The sequence below is a fragment of the Rhipicephalus microplus genome, unplaced genomic scaffold (assembly GCF_043290135.1).
Source record: "Rhipicephalus microplus isolate Deutch F79 unplaced genomic scaffold, USDA_Rmic scaffold_21, whole genome shotgun sequence".
NCBI classification, from domain to species: Eukaryota; Metazoa; Arthropoda; class Arachnida; order Ixodida; family Ixodidae; genus Rhipicephalus; species Rhipicephalus microplus.
The window spans coordinates 593,528-614,129 of NW_027464594.1; the positions used below are offsets into that span (position 1 = coordinate 593,528).

Sequence of the window (20,602 nt, forward strand, 5' to 3'; positions counted from 1 at the left end):
TTTTTCCAACTCTGGCAACATTCACAAATGCGTCCAGTCACCTCTGTAGAAAGGTGTTTTAGACTCGCGCAGCGGATGCCGCTTCACCCTTGGAGCGAAATCACTCGCATATGAAACAGGTCGTCCTCTGTAGTAACCACATCTCTCGCGTATGTGCCACATAGGGAATTTAGATCTCAGAATGTCCGCTAGATAGCGGTGCTTGTATATATTTACACGATTACTATGAGCACAATACCACACTGTAGGGTGGGAGGCAGCTCTGTCCAGCTCGTATCCGAAGACCCAAGAGGCCCTCATGAGACACGCGAGGACAGCGGTCCGTGCCAATCAGATCCCGTACTAAGGATCCCACTCACCGACATTCCTTCCTTGGTCACAAATAAATGTTTTATTCTCTCTCTCTGACAAAAAGAAGCTTCTGGAAATGTCCGCTAGATTGTGGTACTTGTATATAATCAATATATGACGAAGAAAAGCTCCTTATGGCATCACTTGATCGTCTTCTGTAATAAACATATTTCTCGGTTATGTGCCACAGGGGAGTTTTGAATGTCTACTAAATGGCGGCACTTATATATAATCAATATATGATAAAAAGATGTGAGTTGGTGGTATTTGGAGTGTTCACTAAGCGGACGGGGCAGAAAGACGGACAGACGCATGGACGGACAGATCGACCTACGGTTGGACGGACAGATGGATGCACGTGCAGATGGACGGACGCTCCTCCCCACTCATCATGATTCTGTCCGTGGATATGCTGTGACTGTTTAAACTTTTTTTCATTCATAAATGTTGTATCAGTCAGCCACCCGGCCAGAGTTTGTGCCCTCGCTGAATACCAAGCTCTCTTGAACCGGTGACTGCGTTCGTACATGTGAACATAGACGATCCAAAGTAAAAAAAATTCACGCATATCTAAAGCGTAACATCAACACGTTATAGGTGGTGTGCGTGGTAGTTTACTAGTTTATACACAGACACGGAATTCTTAAATACCCTAAGCTGCGCTGTAAACGCGACGCTATGCACGAAAGAAGGCCGCCAGAAGGCTATCGTCTTTCGATGATATTTCGAATAAAGCACGCAGATTTCCGATGCGAAGCTTCTTATGGTCAACCTCAATCCTGTGTGCGGTGTCACCACCCTTACTGCGCAGACGCGTCCCCATTCTCTCTTCCTTCCTGCTCTCCCGCCACCCTGCCTTACCTGTCTCACCTCTCTTATCTATCTATCTATCTATCTATCTATCTATCTATCTATCTATCTATCTATCTATCTATCTATCTATCTATCTATCTATCTATCTATCTATCTATCTATCTATCTATCTATCTATCTATCTATCTATCTATCTATCTATCTATCTATCTATCTATCTATCTATCTATCTATCTATCTATCTATCTATCTATCTATCTATCTATCTATCTATCTATCTATCTATCTATCTATCTATCTATCTACCGCTGCCTGCATCGCAATGCCGATGCAGGCAGCGTGTCAACTGGCCCACATTTGTTCTCCCTCTCTCTCCTCTAGGCATCCCTTCCCGCGCTGTTTACACGCCCATTGCGCTTGCGCACCACTCCCCTCCTATTCTGCGGTCCCTCAATATCTCACCTCGCAACGCCAAAGAAGGCAACGTCTGCTTGTCTACGCTTGTTTCCCCCTACTCCACTCTATGACTTTATCTCCAAAATGTTTAGATATGTGATTGATGTACTGATAAGTTACTTTATTTCCAACAATATAGATACGTAATTATAAAGACCGAAGTGCCTCTTAAAGTGGCGCTAGCAATGCGACGTTATAAAAAAGAAAAAAAAAAGTTTCCCACGTTTCAATAAAGCTACATGCTGCTGCACCTACCAGTGACTTTGCGTTTCTAGAAAAAACTCTGTTTCTTCAAATTACAGCTAGATGACATCTATATCTCACGCAGCGCCAATTGGCCGATTTCCTCGCACAGAAGGTCGAATAAACGTTCAATTCTGTCTCTGAAGATAGAAGATTATCATCTTTCGAACACCTTTGCCGTCAAAGCACGCTGATACGTTACCAATTTTGTTCTTTTTTTTCACAAACTTAATATTTGGCTGCCTTCAGGTGCTCTAAACTTCGACATATCCGTGGATGCCCCCTTCAGTCTCGGGGTCTTAGGCTATGTGTTTTACATGCAGTAAAAGGCTCGGCGTTTGAGGTGCAGTAAACGCGTCACGAAAGCAAGGCGACGACACGTCAGAAATTCGAGAAATTTAAGTTGTCCAGAGAAACACACCTATTAGGGTACGTCTTGGAGAATTGAAGAACACTTTAAAAGAAAAGAATGGGAGAAAGAAAAAGATGGCTGGAGGTGCCGGGGTTCGAACCCGGGACCTCTCACATGCGAAGCGAGCGCTCTACCACTGAGCTACACCCCCAACTGATCTTTCAGCGTTTAGTGATACACTGCCAAGAGTAACATTATATTTACGTTTGGCAACGAACGATGATGATCATAATCTTTGGATAATTGGCCCCTATCCACTGAGGGGGATCGGCCAAAAGTCGGGCGGATCATTCAGTCTGGATATGATGATGATGATGATAATGATGATAATAATAATAATAATAATGATGATAATAATAATAATAATAATAATAATAATAATAATAATGATGATAATAATAATAATAATAATAATAATAATAATAATAATAATAATAATAATAATAATAATAATAATAATAATAATAATAATAACATAATACTAGTAGTGGTAGTAATAATAATAATAAGATAGATGCCAGTACTGATTTTCAGGATTTGGGCTTTTGTATATTTCAGGATTTGTTTATTAAGACAGTTGTTATAAGATACAATTGGTGTGATGACTTTAAAGTGCCATATGTAACGCGTCAAATCCTGAGAGAAAAAAAAAGCGTTTTATAGTACCCTGGTTCTCTACCAGAAATGGAGAAGCATGTAAAAGTGTATATAGTGCAAAATTTTTCGATGCACTACCTGATGAATTTTTTTTGAGCGAGTTCAAAAAGGCAATAAAGAAATTACCCGATCAGCTGTAAAATCACATGGTCTATTTGTATGCCACGTATGCTCTTTGTCCCTCCTTTGTTCCTCTCTTTTATTTACTGCCTGTAAAAAAGTAATGGTGTTAATCGTTTGTCTGTTTGTTGGTAAGAAACAACCATAGTTTTGTTACCTTGCATCCACATCGCTGTAACCGGCTTTGCCCGGCCTAGTCACACATGTCCTGGGGACTTAGACAGGCCCGTTTCTTTGTATTTCTTACGGGTGTGTAACATAAAGTAATATTATTATTAATATTTTTATTTTATTGCTTATGGAGGTTACCAATGCAATTTATAGAAGTATTTATTATGATAGATGCTCATTTTAGCTTACATTAAGTTTACTTGGCCTCGTCGTCCGATTTATTTTCTCTTTTGGTCTGTGGCACATTTTTTGAAGTCTACTGTGAAGTCGAAACAAGATTCACATTCCAAATATGGCGGAAGCTGTAACGATATGTAAATAGTACTCAGCCGTGCACTTACTTCAATGCTTGCCACATGACAAAAATAAATAAACCGATAGCTCACTAAATAAATAAATAAATAACCAGCGCGTAACGTTACTGCGGTATTTAACGATCGTATTGATCAGTCGCGGGTTTCATGTTGAAAGAAGTGAACGCAAATATTTTCTATTTGTTCGCTATTGGAGGTGTTCAGTGATGCGAAAGGTGTTATTAGTGAGCTCATTTATTCGGTTCGGCTGCTTTATAGAAACTGTTGACTCATCCGCTTAATACAGACTGCAGGATGATGAAGTTGAGAAATCTGCCCAGGTTTACAAGCGCGGCAGAAGGCATATTGTGTGCTTTTCGTTCTTTTTCGCGCTTTTTGATCGTTCCTATAAACGAGCATGGGCACGAAAAATTTTGAAAGTGGGAAATCAATAGAGATATATTTATGTGGAGATATACTCAACATGTACAAAATATGAAGGGGGGAAACATTGTATAGAACATAATAAAATCAGTTTCAAAGTGCAAGCCACGCGACTGAGCGAGATTAGGATGGAGACCCTCGCGGATCGATATCAACGTGGCGACAGTGTAAAAAGTACTACGTCACGACTTTGTGCTGGCTATTTGCTTGGCAGGCCTGTCGCGCTTGCACTATCTGTGATTTCTTCCGTTATGCCGGGGGCTGTGCTGGCTGCCAGTACGGAAACCACTTAAGCGATCTCGGGCGCGGCAATTACGTCACAGTTTTGCGTGGTCATGTGGGCATCTATTTTTACATTCAGGCCGTAACTGCTACTTCCTAACTATAGGTGCTCTTTGAAGGCGAAATTGCGACTGAGCGTGCCAAAAATATTTTAATGAATCTTTGTCGCGCACACGGGCAAACAATTTTCTGAGCCGTGACAATTTGGTCACTAGCTACCTATTACAAAAAAAGATAATTTCCAAAATTTTTGTGTTATTGCTTCATCCAGCATGGACAAACTGCTCTAACCATTCATTCTAGTCAAGTAACAAACTGGCAATAAGCAGCGTCTAGCAACGTTTTTGTTAGCTCCATTGAGTAGAAACTGCAGAAAGTAGGCTCGAAGTCAGTGAAAGTGGGCCGGGGCATGCCGCATTGAACGTGAAAAGTCACCGAAGGCGCGGAGAACCGTGATGAGAAAATGTCATCACAACGTAATGACGTCACACGCCACCAGAACTTGCGGTCATCATGATGGTAAAAAATGTGACATCCCCTATGGAATGCCACAGTTGCTTGAGGAATGGCGAGACGGTGCCCAGCCGAGGGACTGCAAAATAACCTTGGGAGAAGAAAGCTTGTCGGAGTAAGGAAGAGGGGAGGGAGGGATGAATGCAATTGACTGCAAAAGGAAAGCATTTTGGATCATGTGACCTAATTCTTGGTGCGTAGGAGGGATTTATTGGCTCTCGGGTCGACCAGCTGCTCTAAAGTTATGGGCGAGTTTTGAATAAGTAATGATATTCATTCCATCAAACCACTTTGGTCCGCCGATAGTAGGGAAACAGTGCCCTTTCGGGGTAAGGATATCTTTTTTTTTAATGACGCGCATGGAATTTCGACCGCTCGTTAGCTTAGACATTACGAAACCGAGTTAATACGTTCTTAGTATAAAGTATAGTCATGCAAAATGAATTCATGCGACTACACGCAATGAAGAGTTTTTACATTTATGCGTTCTTCCCATTCTCCTTATGACACACATCACTGAGCAGTGGTAGCAATAAATATGTTGCTCCTCGTACAGAGAAAAAATTTATTAACAGATAAGTATTCAAACTTATTACCGGCGTGATTCCACTTAGATCATTGGCAGTATATTATCATTGTGATGAGGAAAGCCGGCCTATTAATGATCTCTCGGGCAGACCTGCAAATAGATTTTCGAGTGATTTTTCATCTATGATTTCTCAAACTTTCAGTCCACGCTTTCGAAGCGAATACGTGTAGGTCACATACTACAAAAAATTGACCGCATATGTGCGTGATTTGCTGATAATGTCGTCAAAATACGACAGATTTCATCTGGCCAAGCAGCCATTTATGTTTTGCCTTGCCTCAGACAGCGCCTACTTTTGTTGAAACGCACAGAGGAAGGAATGATAAAAAGGGGCATGCCCTGCCGGTGTGCTATGTGAAAAGTGTGGAGGAAATGGCATCATGGCATCCATATTCACTGGGCACAATGACGGTGTGGCTATGGTTGCGTGTTTCGCGGTGTAGCTGGTTTGGCAATGAGCGCACACGGTTGGCAGCAGCATGTGTGCCTCCGCAGGTCTCATGCTAAGCCATGGCGGACAATATCCGTGCTCTGCACCGCGTTATTGGTTGCGCAGTGTTCTGCTAGCAGTTACTGTATTCTTAGCAACGTTTATCAAACCTTTCGTTCCCCACGGGGCCTGAACAGCGCGTAGAACAAGCGCATATCCAGGTGTCGTGCGGCGGATGACGCAAATGAAGCATTTGAAGTGTTCATCGAAATTGCGTTGGGCACCATGCATGACGAAGCGGAACGACGACAAACGCCTTGCAGGTGAGTGGCGGTTGGGCAGTGCTCCTGCTTGTGGCAAAGGACAAAACTGTTGTGCCTAGCAAGATGCAATGAGGACCATTAGCACATACGTAGTTTCGTGTTCGGTATGTGTAGAGTAACAACTTGCATGTGCATAATAAAAGACCTTTTCTGTTCTGCTTGTTATACTCGTCCCCAGCGTTGTAATCTGAAAGTGAAAGCAACCTCGTTCAAGTCACTTGCACCGTGCTCAAAGTCACCCTTGTCGCAGAATTTTGACGACGGTGAGTTTCACGCGGAACACGGGAACAGTGTCCGGGCGCTGCGTCGGCCTCGTGTAGGAATGCAACCGCAAAGAATACACATGACCGATCGTGATGTCTGTACAGTTGCTCAATTCATGACGCGAAAACGCTCGCCATTGTCAGCGCATCTAGCGCGCGTTTTTTTGTACTTGCTTTTTTTTTGGCGGCGAGCCGTTACTCGCTGTTACTGGGACGAAATCATTTCGCCGAAGGTGTCGCGCAGGCCCAGAGTGTTGAGCCCCATTCCATTAGTTTCGGATCGCCACGACACGCGCGCTGCGCAGCCCACGTGCTTTCCGAGCCGTAGAGGAAGTCACGCCTTCTGCTTTGCATTCATATGTAAGCAAGAGAGCTAAACTTGCCCAGTCAATATGGCCGACTTCCGGCTTCACCGCGGCTTCACAAGGAGTGACGTCAGGGCTTCTCCTACCTCTTCTTCCTTCATGTTGAAATGGCAACATCTGGGTGGCATGTGCCCCGCCACGGTGGTCTAGTGGCTAAAAAACATGGCTGCTGACCCGCAGGTCGCGGGATCGAATCCAGGCTGCGGTGGCTGCATTTCCGATAGAGGCAGAAATGTTGTAAGCCCGTATGCTCAGATTTGGGTGCACGATGAGGAACCCCAGGTGGTCAAAATTTCTGGAGCCCTCCACTACGGCGTCTCTCATAGTCATATTGTGGTTTTGGGATGTTAAACCCCACAAATCAATCAATCAATCTGGCTGGCATTGATAAGACACAGGAGGTGCTTCATGAGTTATGAACGCCATATATCAGTGTCGTCGGGAAAGATGAGCTTGTGCAGAACCCAGGTCAACTGCCAAATGGCAGTGCTCCACCAATCTTGTCGGTGGAGCATTGTTTTGTGCATACCATTGCATTTTCGGCACAGAATGAGAAACATTCAGGGTGTTTAAATTACGCATCTATGCATTTTCTAGTAAAGAAACATCTACTTATGCTTACATATGGACGCTGCCCTTCAGATATATACGTAATATTTGATTTTTGATAAACAATATGTTCACAAGTATGAACGCAGCCACCAGTTCAAGAGGGCTAGACATTAGGCAGGAGATCAAACTTTGCCCCGGTGGCTGAATTGCGTGACAGACAGACAGACAGACAGACAGACAGACAGACAGACAGACAGACAGACAGACAGACAGACAGACAGACAGACAGACAGACAGACAGACAGACAGACAGACAGACAGACAGACAGACAGACTGTATGTCTGACCCTGACTGACTAACGGACTGACTGACCCTCTAAGTGGCGCTTCGTGGAGGCGACGGCCTTTAGAGCACGCCCGACATGAGCCTGTCATGCCATCTTGCCACTGATAACGAAAACGAGCTAAAGCTTGCATGCTCTGAGGACTGCGAAACGGTTTGTGGTGCACATAAATGGCTTGCCGTTAGCTGTTCAGACAACGTGCGTTTTGTGGCGTACACTCTTAAAAAAACTTAGTAAAAAGGTAGCAACTGCAAGCGAATAGCTGGTAACTGGAGCAGTTACTACCTTTCTTTGACCTCTACTACCTTTTTGCTACCGGTTTATACCTACGTTATTAAACAGTTACAAGCTGCTACCATTAGTAACATTTTGCGACATCTTTACTACCTACGTTAGTAAGAAGTTAGTAACTGAAATGAAAGATGTAGTAACTGCAGCCATTACTACCTTTCTTGCCCCGTTACTACCTCTTTGCTTCCCGGCTTTTGACTATCTAATCCAAAATAGTGTGTGAATGAGATTCTGATTACTTACGAGAGGAATCGTCTCAACGTATTATCATGAAACGGAAAAATGACGCAGAAGGTAGACATAGATCAACAAAATACATTTCGTTCTAAATTACTCAACCGAGATATGTAAACTTCATTCCGATACTGTCTTAACGGAGAAGTACAAGTTAACGAACCATAATCAAGTGCTACATGCGCCGTAATAGACAATTACAACAAACAAAGTAAATTACAGTAAACATTAACAAGGCAGGCAAATAAAAATAACCAGATGGTCACAATTAGCCTCGAGGACAGTCACAGTTATTCCACTGCAGCGTGTCTCCAAATATCATTTTCGTTTTGGCGCGTCAAACCCCAATAACGATTATTACCTTTTAAACGGGGACAAATTGGTCGTGTGAAGCATTCAAATGCCATTAGAATGAGTTCGGTACCTTGTTCCGGCCACTGTACATAATGTCTTTTTGTGGCCATTTTACAATAGATAAATATAACATATATAGTTTCAAAAGTAAGGCTCATTAAAGGTCTTGTGCTACGTCACCAAACACACGTAACCAAGTAGTACACTATAGTGCTATATGCTTATATTTCTTATAATTCCTCCTGAAACGCTAGTGCTCCTCTGTGCCAGACATGCCCCGGTGAAGTAGGGCTATATATACCCCACGCTTACTTCTTAATGCATGTATACGTAAAAAATAGTGAACCTGTTTGGTCTATATTTATGGCACACCACGCTTCTTACCCGACGTTGTCTAGTAATAAAGCATTGATTAGCCAACATTAGCAGTGAAGAAATATGCCCAAAGTAAGCATCGGTTACTACTTCTTTTTGAAACATTTAAAAGTTGCTACCCATAGGTGGTAACGGCTTGGGTAGTAACAGTTACAAACTGCTGGTAGTAACAGCAGAGGTAGTAACTGCTACCACCCTCACCATTACTAACTGCACTTACTACCAGGGTTGTAACATATGTGACAAACCATTACTACCCCTAAGTTAGCAAGTACTACCACCTCTTTTCTAAGAGTGTAGTTGTTAGCGCCACGCGCTGAGAATTGAGAGGTTGCTGGTTTGACTCCGAGTGACCAACGCTTACCTCCTGGCTGTTTCTCTTGCAATCTCTTAGTATACACCTTACAACGTCACTTTCTTGACGTAAGTACGTCAGTAAAGCTGTGGTGGACTCCAGCACAAAACACTTTTGCGTAAAAAAACAACAGAAACCGCGCAGTATCGCGCATAAGTCAAAACGCACCCCTGCGTTCTGACTCGTGCGCGGCTAGCTTGGCCAAGCTTGACCGCGCCGCTCCTGCGTCCGCGATGCTCCGGGCGCTGCAACTGTGCCGGAGCCAGCCAGCCGGCGAGCCGTGACGTAGCTGACGTCCCCTCACACTGGGCGGAGGCCTGGTCAAATATAACGCATTTGGGTTTGGTCGGGAATGTCATGCGCACGTGACCATTTTCTCGGAAGCCGGAGAGGATATAGGGAAGATATTTGGCTTCCGAAAGTTACGCGGGGCGAGCGGCAAGGATTTCGAGCTCGCCTCCTCGCATCGTCCTTTCGCCCCGCTTCAAAATACCAGCTTTCTCAGCTGGTAATGAACCAACCAATGTTTTTGTGTGCCTAGTGCTCTTCATTGAACGCACAACAACTGCCAAGATCTCACTAAATTTTGTTAAGGGGCCTGGTTAGTGGCCCTTTAAGGTGCACCAAATTCAAGTATACGCGCATTGGGATTTTCACTTCAATGGAGATGTATCCGCCGCGACCGCCGTTTCATCCCACGCCCCGTGGGTCAGCAATCACGCACCATCACCACTCAGCCATCGCGGATGATACATTTACCTAAATGATTGCATGAGGACTTAATTTCTTTTTTGGGCTACCTTTCCCTGTGAAAGTTACGAGTAACGCTACCTAGATAGACAGCAGTACTTTGAGATAGAGTCAGATCAAACACGGGGGCTTTTGAAAATGATAGAGGCTAGTTAGGCTGACAGATATTCACATGATTCAACAGTATCTTGCAAACTTTCCACGGCTTACAGCTCTTCCATAGTTGAGTACGAAGTTCTCAAAGTTGTTGAACACTTTCCAATCCACACAAACATTGGTTGGTTCTTTCTATGCCCTGCGACGGCTTTGTGCTTTCCCACAGTAGAGTACCAAGTACTCTTAATTGTAAAACACTTTCTCTACGTAGATCTTGGAATTGCACCCACTTGAGTCTGACGTCAATTTGAGGATTCTGCAGTTGCTGTCAAGCACATATAGCATTTTACGTTATGTTAATGTTTCTAAATTAGGAACCTAGTTACAACTTCGAAGTAGTTTGGCTATTTGGTGTTGTCAACATTCTTAACTAATACTAAAATATTTAAGTGGGGCGCCACAAATTTTCATTATTCCTGTTCATAAAAAAGACCATAAATATTTTACAGCTTTAAAGTTTGTATTGCCAATACAACATGGGACTATAGGTTTTGAAAGTGGAGTATATATTCATTATTTATGCATAAGCCTGGCAAGACCAACGAGAATGCAATATAATGTAGTAATGTAATTTATACGTGCCTTTTAAGAATTGAGCACTCGCCGCAGAGACAAGTGGACGTACGCAGTTCTATGAAACAAAGCTCTGGGCATTCTAAATTAGTTGAAAGCAGAGACCCATGGTTGTTCGAGCAGTGTCGGTAGCCTACAAACACCAGATTGAACTGCTTCTTTATCGAGCTTTATTGCGCACAGTGGTTCCTTTATGGTGTCAGGCCCCAGAACAAAAGCGCACGAATCCCCGAATTGACGTTATACAAGCGGCGTTCGCAGCACCGCCATCAGTCGCACACGAGGCCATTAAGGCTCCTTGTCCGCTAATAAATACAATAAAATTGCGTTATTGAAGTTTTTGACTAGTCAAAATTACCCTAGAAAATTAAATATTAGGAGGACATTATCAAAACTTTAAGACCATTTTCAAAGCTGTATGAGATTCACCGACTGAATGGAGAAAGACCATTCACGGCTTGAATGGTCGGTCTGTCTGTCTGTCTGTCTGTCTGTCTGTCTGTCTGTCTGTCTGTCTGTCTGTCTGTCTTCTGTCTGTCTGTCTGTGTGTCTGTCTGTCTGTCTGTCTGTCTGTCAAAAAAATGAATCGGTTACAAGCATCCTCGAATCATTGGGGAAACCACTCTTGACATTGACCCCTCCTATTTTTTAGGGGCAAAGCTCTTTATAGCGGCATCCGTTCGTTCCTCGTAGCCGTTGTAATATGTAACAAGTATAACATTTTGACCTCGAAGGTGGTGCCGGTGAGAGATTATTCTGCGCATTGCTGAACAATAAAAAATAGTGCTCAATGTACATGCCAATGGCTGCTAATGGGGAATGAGAGACAGGAGCATTCGGCTTTTAGTAAACGCCACGCTGCGATCTCCAGTAGCAGCCATTGTCATGTACATTGAACACTATCTGACAAAAAAGGGTTGCTACATTATACTCGCTGGGTGTAACCTTCTTAGTTTTAGAAAGGTTTAGCTAGCTTTGAGCCGCAGTGCCATGAATACAATGAACTAGTATATACCATGAATGAAGTCGTGGTTGTTAAAGGTGGGTAGTATATACGAAGTGCAAGCCCTAAGAAAGTGAAAGCTGAATTCTCCTGTTTCTCATTTCCCATTAGCAGCCATTGGCATGTACATTGAGCACTATCTGATAGGAAAAGGTTGCTACGTTATACTCGCTGGGCGTAACCTCCTTGGTTTTAGAAAGGTCTAGCGAGCGTTGGGCCGCAGTGCCATGAATACAGTGAACTAGTATAGACCATGAACTCGAGGTGGTTAAAGGTGAGAAGTAGAACCAAAGCGCAAGCAGTAAGAAAGTGTGCGTGTGCCACCTCTCGTTTAGTCCTTGGAATGTCCGCTGGATGGCGGTGCTTCTATATGGGTAATAGGGAGCCTTCATGTGTTCGCGTCTCCGTTTGTTAGGGTGGTGACAACTCCGATCATGGTTGCTTACAGCTGACTAAAACGACCCCTATATTGACGGGCCGCCATGTTGGTTCTGAGTGGTCGCTCATTTACATTGACGGCAGCGTGGGTTTCAACGAGAAGAGGGAATTTTTTATATAGCAAGTGCTGAAGGCTGAAGGGTTGTTTTCTGAAGTTAGCCGTGGTATGGTGAAACACGAAAGACATGTTCGTGACTCGAGTTTGTATAAAATACTGTGAAAACAGTTCGTTTTTCCCACTTGGTAGACCCACCGCATTGGCAGAGTGAGGTTATTTAGGGAGTCTATATTTGCGAGGGGAGAACCTCGATGTCACTATGAATGGACTTCAATATCTGCGCGCCATTAAGGAAGCATAATCACTTTAGCACTGCAAATACCTCAAAGACCTCTTAGTGCAAGGCTCAAAACCGTGCTGTTTATATGATGGAACTCGTAACGACTGGAAAGGTAGAAAAAACAACCGAGTAGCTCGCGATGTTCTCTGTGAACCGAATAGCTCAGCTAGCCTGTTTCTCATACCCTAAACATTACGTTTCTCCGTAATATAGTTTCCTACAGCAAGTTTAGTTCCTGTGAACAAATCTGTACAATGACTGCTTTAAGACCTTGCAAGCTGTAAGCATTGCCCGAAAAAGTAGGGCATTCAATCACATTACACCGCCCTCCCCCTATGCCAACAAATTGTATATTAGGCTAGAAGAAAAGCAAGGGGAGCAACGAGAGACAAATCAAGTTTTTCAGGTCAGATTTTATTGCAAACAGCATCCAAACGGCATCTGGCCTTGTGTCTTCAAACCATCCTGCTTCCTTTGCCGGAAGCTTGTGTCCTCGCAGTGGGCCTAGAGTAAACAATAAGACGAAAAATCATACATGACTGCGACCACATATACGGAGTCCAGACACATTTTCTCTACAAACACTAAAAAAAGCGGAGTTCACTAAATCAAATCATCTGTGTGTCTGGTTATGAAACAAAAGGACGACACAAATAACTATGCACCAAATAGGGCATATTTGAGTTATGGGCTGACAACCGACTTGCTTAGTGCACATATACTGCTTCTTTCAGGACCGACAGATAGACAGAAGAATAGACGGACACAAACAGTAAATCTGTCACATTCTATGTTATTAAAGAGAAGTCCTGTTTGCAATTACTGAGAGAGTTTTGGTGTGGTTGCGCGTGTCATTGCAGCGAAGAACGAATACCCCAAGGCAAGCCGCACAAAAAGTTTGTTGCATTGCAACTGTGTAAGACAAGCGCCTACAGGAAACGCGTTTATCGGCTCGTCTGTCTACCTCTCCAAATGCCCTTCCTCAGCAACCGAGGTAAAATTGCAGGAATGCGAACATCTGCCAGCAAAGGAAGAAGCGAACGAAAGCGTCTGTAGGTGGTTTACGGGCCTGGCGTTTTTCGCGACGAATGCAGCGACGGCTTCGGCAACCGACAAAGTGCAGATAGTGAATGCATGCAGGACCACACATTCGACTAGACATATCATTTGATTAAGGAACTGCGCTTCGACTACAAGAATAAACAAGCATACTCAACCATCTTCCACTCGCACAGCGTAGCCGAACGAAGCATAATTCATCATTATACTGTGCACGTTGTCGTGCTTACTTTGCTCAAACTGCTTTTCGTTGCATGGCTAAGCCAGTCATTTCACGAAATGTGCGGTGATATACTCAACCCACTCGCAATACAACGGGTACTCACCTCACAAACACGGCGAGAAGTAGTCGCCTCCAAGCAGTCTCACTTCACTTGTGTAGCCCAGCGTTTCCGTAGACTAGAGCAATTCGGGAAGCCGGAAGGTCTCCAGAAGGTTTTGCATTGTGGCACATAGCACCCTGGCAACTACACTTCAAAGTTCTTGTAGGTGCGCTTAGCGCGAGGATGGTGTCGTAGCGGAAGCTACGTCTATGGGGTAATCAAACGCAGCTCATACCGCAGCTTGCACACCCGCGCCAACATGCAGCTATCGCAGTGTGACGGGGCAGGAACGCGTGGCCGCAAGAACCAACATTGTGCCTGTTGCCACGGAAACCAGGACCGGCAACATTGTGTTTTAGCGGGTGACGGCAAGTGGTGGGTCAAAGGCTGACACCACCCTAAAACATCGAGACGCGCGCACATGAAGGCTCCCTAATGGGGAAAGCATGATCAAAAGACGCGAAATGGTGGTACTTGGAGTGTTGAATAGATGGACGAACGGACACACAAACAGATGCATGGATGGGCGCATGAACGGATGCCGCGGCGGATGCATGAACGAACGCAGGCACGGACGCATGAACAGACGCACGTACGGACGGGCAGATGGACGCATGGACGGTCAGACAGACGGACGCATGCACGGACGGAAGCAAGAACAATAGGACGGACGAATGCTTCGCCCCAGTCTCCATCATTCACTGCGTGGATATGCTGCCATTTTTTAAGGCGAACTCCTTTAAGCCTGTTTCACATGCGAGCGACCGAGTGGTGGTGGTCGCGGCGATGAACGGCGGGAGGACGCGCGGACACGCGTTCGTTTCACATACGCCGCTGCCCGCTGCTACCGCTGCTGTTGCGCGCCTTGCGCCGCTTTGACGGGCAATGCTGCCTGCGAAAGGCGCTGGTTAACCGCTGTTTTCGGTGGTATCTAAAAGCTGCGCTCTCTTCCAAGTGTCCTCCCTCTCACACCCCCGTGCTACGAGGTTCATCATCAATAGCCGCTCGACTTTCACACGTCTGTACACTGATTGAACTAAGTGTAACATGAATCTTGTAACAAATAAGCAACGATTGCTGTTGCTTTTTGTTTTGTCCAACGCATGGCTTTTGTTGCAAGATCATATAACTGACCATGGAGAAGCAAAAAAAGGAGTTTGCTCGTATGGTTTCATTGGCCAACTGTTCCAGCTAGGTGAATGCTTAAGAACTGCAAGCGTGTTTCGCACAGCACTACACATGTTTCTCCGATTCATTGCTCTTGCTTTTAGCGATATTGCTTTGGAATGTCGAACGAGGTTTTTGTCAGCCCAGAACACACACCTCGCAAAATTCATGCCTAAATTTTTGTACGTGTTTGCTCGAGTCAAAGTAAAAGTTCATATAAAAACTTTCATTGGTAAGGTTCGGCCTTGTTTGTGGTCACCCTGTGGCCCATGCGAACACACCCTGCATCGAGATTTTTCGAATGGTCTACATTTCTTCTGGCACTCGAATTTTTATGCCTTCACCATAAATAGTAAGCCTCTCAGGTTTTTCAATGATTCAGTAAAGCAATCCTGGAAGAGTTTCACCAACGGCAGGTAGCATGGTATACGTGATACGCGCGTTGTCTCGGTTCTTTGGCTGCTGCATATACACTCGTGCGCGGCCCAAGTCTGGCACTACGCAGAGATTCTTGCTTTAGCGGAAATTTCCATCCATAAATGCGGTGGTGGAGAGCAGAAAAGCCGAAGTATCACGTCATTTTATACAACACGCTTTTGCCGTCGGCACACAGTCACATTAAAATGGTAGCCTTCGGCCGTGTAATTTAGGTACATGCTCCTGGGCATGTGTTGCTGCACTGTTACCTGAAATCAACAGCTGTTCTTTGTAATTTACGCAGTGTATGTTGTGCTCTCGACCGAACATCTATTTTCGCCCAGCAAACCTCGCATTGCGGCACTGAGTGTAACGGAGAGCAGCTGGCCAGTGTGGCAGGACCTGTCGGCAGCCTACAAACTTGAGCGCTGTACAGTGCAATTGTTACTCGTGCGGAAAGCGTCGCAGAGAGCGTGGACAAGTGAGCCTGGGTTTTAGCGAGAAATCAAGGTATTGTTGAAAGGGAGAACAGAAATAAAGCCCCTGGTGGATGCTTCATTTCCCCGAACCGTGACAGCAAGCTTCGCGCACCTTCCTTGTTGAGTAGCTTCATGAAATTCCTTTTGAGTGACCTATGTGGAAGACTACTTCTCAAGCCGACTGCCGTAGCACCCACCCTATCTCTCTAGTTCGTGTGAACCCTTTCATCTATTCACCGTGTCCCCGAATTTCATCGTTTGTTAAACCATCAACATCAGCTGTGAATCCGAAGTACGGCATGTCAGGGGGCTCTTCTACGTGGGAAAATGCAAAAAAAGAAAAGTGGTAATAATAATATGGAAATAAAAAAGTTACCGCGCCCTATTGTCACTCCGGTGGAAGCATCGTCGAGAGAAACAAAACGAAAACAGCTGATTTCGACTTCACCAGGGAAAGTGGCCAGTTCGAGCGAGGACTTTTACTTTACGGAAGTGTGCGACTTCTTGAGGAGCTCGGCGATTTCTTCCCAAAGAATGCTCGTCTTATGCTTCTTGCGGAAATCCTCCACCTTGTTGTCCCAAAGAAGAGGTCATTTCATACCTTCTGCAATGAGCAACTCGTTGAAAGCAGCACAAGACATTTGTGAGCCGGGGAGAGGACGGATGTTGTGTGCTACTCAGTCGGAGCGAGTTCTGTGATGCGAGTTCCCCTCAGCGCGCGTGCCCACTTCTCGACTCCACCCCTGGCATCACGTGTTTAATGACGTCACTGGTCGCTCTGCCACTTGTGCCGCGAGCGCATTTTGCCAACTCTGGCAACATTCACAAGGGCGTAGAGTCACCGCTGTAGAAACCTGTTTCAGACTCGCGCGGCGGCTGCCGCTCCGCTCTTGGATCGAAATCGCTCGCATGTGAAACAGGTTATCCTCTGCAGTAACCACATCTCTCGCGTATGTGCCACAAATGGCGGTACTTGTATATAATACATGATCACTATGATCACAACACGACACTGTAGGGTGGGAGGCAGCTCTGTCCAGCTCGTATCCGAAGACCCAAGAGGCCCTCGTGAGACAAGCGAGGACAGCGGTCCGTGCCAATGGGATCCCGGACTAAGGATCCCACTCACCGACATTCCTACCTTGGTCGCAAATAAATGTTTTATTCTCTCTTTCTGATGAAAAGATGCTTCTGGAAATGTCCGCTAGATGGTGGTATTTCTATATAATCAATATATGACGAAGAAAAGCTCCTTAAGGCATCACTTGATCGTCCTCTGTAATAAAAATCTTTCTCGGTTATGTGCCACAGGGGAGTTTTGAATGTCTACTAAATGGCGGCACTTATATATACTCTATATATGATAAAAACATGTGAGTTGGTGGTATTTGGAGTGTTCACTAGGCGGACGGGGCAGAAAGACGGACAGACGCACGGACGAACAGATCGACCTACGGTTGGACGGACAGATGGATGCACGAGCAGATGGACGGACGCTTCTCCCCCCTCATCATGGTTCTGTCCGTAGATATGCAGTGATTGTTTAAACTTTTTTCATTCATAAATGTTGTATCAGTCAGCCACCCGGAAAGAGTTTGTGCCCTCGCTGAATCCCAAGCTCTCTTGAACTGGTGACTGCATTCGTACATATGAACATAGACGATCCAAAGAAAAAGAAATGTCACGCATATCTAAAGCATAACATCAACACGTTATAGGTGGTGTACATGGTCGTTTACAAGTTTATACATAGACACGGAATTCTAAAGACCCTAAGCTGCGCTGTAAATGCGGCGCTATGCATGAAAGAAGGCTGCCAGAAGACTATGGTCTTTCGACGACATTTGGAATAAAGCACGGAGATTTCCGATGCGAAGCTTTTTATGGTCAACCTCAAGCCTGTGTGCGGTGTTGCCACCCTTACTGCGCAGACGCGTCCCCATTCTCTCTTGTTTTCTACTCTCCCGCCACCCTGTGTTACCTGTCTCGCCTCTCTTATCTATCTATCTATCTATCTATCTATCTATCTATCTATCTATCTATCTATCTATCTATCTATCTATCTATCTATCTATCTATCTATCCATCCATCCATCCACCTATCTATCTATCTATCTATCTATCCATCCATCCATCCACCTATCTATCCATCCATCCATCCATCCACCTATCTATCCATCCATCCATCCATCCACCTATCTATCCATCTATCCATCCATCTATCCATCTATCCATCCATCTATCCATCCATCCATCCATCCATCCATCCATCCATCCATCCATCCATCCATCCATCCATCCATCCATCCACCCATCCATCCATCCATCCACCCATCCATCCATCCATCCATCCATCCATCCATCCATCCATCCATCCATCCACCCATCCACCCATCCATCCACCCATCCACCCATCCATCCATCCACCCATCCATCCATCCATCCACCCATCCACCCACCCATCCATCCACCCATCTATCTATCTATCTATCTATCTATCTATCTATCTATCTATCTATCTATCTATCTATCTATCTATCTATCTATCTATCTATCTATCTATCTATCTATCTATCTATCTATCTATCTATCTATCTATCTATCTATCTATCTATCTATCTATCTATCTATCTATCTATCTATCTATCTATCTATCTATCTATCTATCTATCTATCTACCGCTGCCTGCATCGCAATGCCGATGCAGGCAGCGTGTCAACTGGCCCACATTTGTTCTCCCTCTCTCTCCTCTAGGCATCCCTTCCCGCGCTGTTTACACGCCCATTGCGCTTGCGCACCGCTCCCCTCCTAATCTGCGGTCCCTAAATATCTCACCTCGCAACGCCAAAGAAGGCAACGGCTGCTTGTCTACGCTTGTTCCCCCCTACTCCACTCTATTACTTTATCTACAAAATGTTTAGATATGTGATTGATGTACTGATAAGTTACTTTAATTCCAACAATATAGATACCTAATTGTAAAGACTGAAGTGCCTCTTAAAGTGGCACTAGCAATGCGACGTTATAAAAAAGAAAAAAAAAGTTTCCTACGTTTCAATAAAGCTACATGCTGCTGCACCTACCAGTGACTTCGCGTTTCTAGAAAAGCTCTGTTTCTTCAATTTACAGCTAGATGACATCTATATCTCACGCAGCGCCAATTGGCCGATTTTCTCACACAGAAGGTCGAATAAACGTTCACTTCTGTCTCTGAAGATAGAAGATTATCGTCTTTCGACGACCTATGCCGGCAAAGCCCGCTGATACGTCACCAATTTTTTTCTTCTTTTTTTCATAAACTCAAATTTTGGCTGCTTTCAGGTGCTCTAAACTTCAACATATCCATGGATTCCCCCTTTAGTCTCGGGGTCTTAGGCTATGTGTTTTAGATGCAGTAAAAGGCTCGGCGTTTGAGGTGCAGTAAACGCGTCACGAAAGCAAGGCGACGACACGTAAGAAATTCGAGAAATTTAAGTTCTCCAGAGAAACACACCTATTAGGGTACGTCTTGGAGAATCGAAGAACACTTTAAAAAGAAATACGGAAGAAAAAAAAGGGAGATTGGAGGTGCCGGGGTTCGAACCCGGGACCTCTCACATGCGAAGCGAGCGCTTTACCACTGAGCTACACCCCCCCTTTTTTTGCTTTATTGCCTGTTTACAGGCGCATACTATAAACCACAAGCAGAACAAAAACAAGCAGTAACAGTCCGACAGAAACTTAAAATTCCCTAAGTGCTGCCAAGGGCTCCACCCTCGACAACCACTCCGGTACAATCTCCTGAGTTTTCTGCAGTTCAACATACTTGGCCATACATTCACGGAAATACATTCGTGCAGGCCGTGCATCCTGATCGCGATAGAAACCCGCCATACGGGCCCGCCATAAACAGTGAAGTCCACATAGCATAATCATATCAAAAGGCATTCCCTCTTCGTCCACTATTGGCAGAAATCTTATACCATATGAATCTAAAGGTAATTCTTTTTGTAACGTCCTTTGAAGTACATCCCAAAAATATACTCCTTCCCAACAATGTAAGAAAACATGGTCAATATTTTCCGGTTTTTTACAGATAAGGCAATTTGTCCCTCAAGGTAAGTAAAAACCACGGTCTGCTTGAAATGTCCTGTCTGATAGTGTACCTGTGGGCAGCTTGAAAAAGAAAGACTTCGCGCCAGGAGCCACTTGCATTCTCTTCACTCTTTTAAGCACATCTTACCCTTCACCTCCAACGTACATGGCACGGTACAGCGGTTCAGGTAAAACAACATCGCATACATCTTTGTACAACTTCTTTCGAGTCACTGAAAACAAATATTTATTGGAAAATCTAACAGATAAAAACCGTACACTTAGAATAACCTCTTTAAGATACCCGCGCACAGCACCGGTCATGTCATGCGTGCTAACCACATATCCAGGTAAAGCCCGCGTCAGTCTCATTTGGCACACTGTACGTAAGAAAGGGTCCCTTGTGTAGCGAAAAAAAAAGAACCTATTTACGACTTGGCGTATGAAAAGATGTGTTAAACCAAGCCCTCCGTGTTTCACTTTTCGAAACAGATTAGTTCGACTGCATCTCTCCCAGTTCGAAGCCCACACGAACACTGCGAAGATACGATGGAACTTCTGTATGTTTGCCCTTCAACAATGCAATACTTGCATC

At 44.6% G+C, this 20,602-nt stretch overlaps 2 non-coding genes across 2 annotated transcripts; both read right to left on the reverse strand.

Moving 5' to 3' along the window:
* Positions 1 to 2,354: 2,354 nt before the first annotated feature.
* On the reverse strand, positions 2,355 to 2,426 carry TRNAA-CGC (transfer RNA alanine (anticodon CGC)). Its single transcript has one exon. It is a non-coding gene; the product is annotated as a tRNA-Ala (tRNA).
* Positions 2,427 to 19,495: 17,069 nt separating this feature from the next.
* TRNAA-CGC (transfer RNA alanine (anticodon CGC)) lies at positions 19,496 to 19,567 on the reverse strand. Its single transcript has one exon. It is a non-coding gene; the product is annotated as a tRNA-Ala (tRNA).
* Positions 19,568 to 20,602: the final 1,035 nt, after the last annotated feature.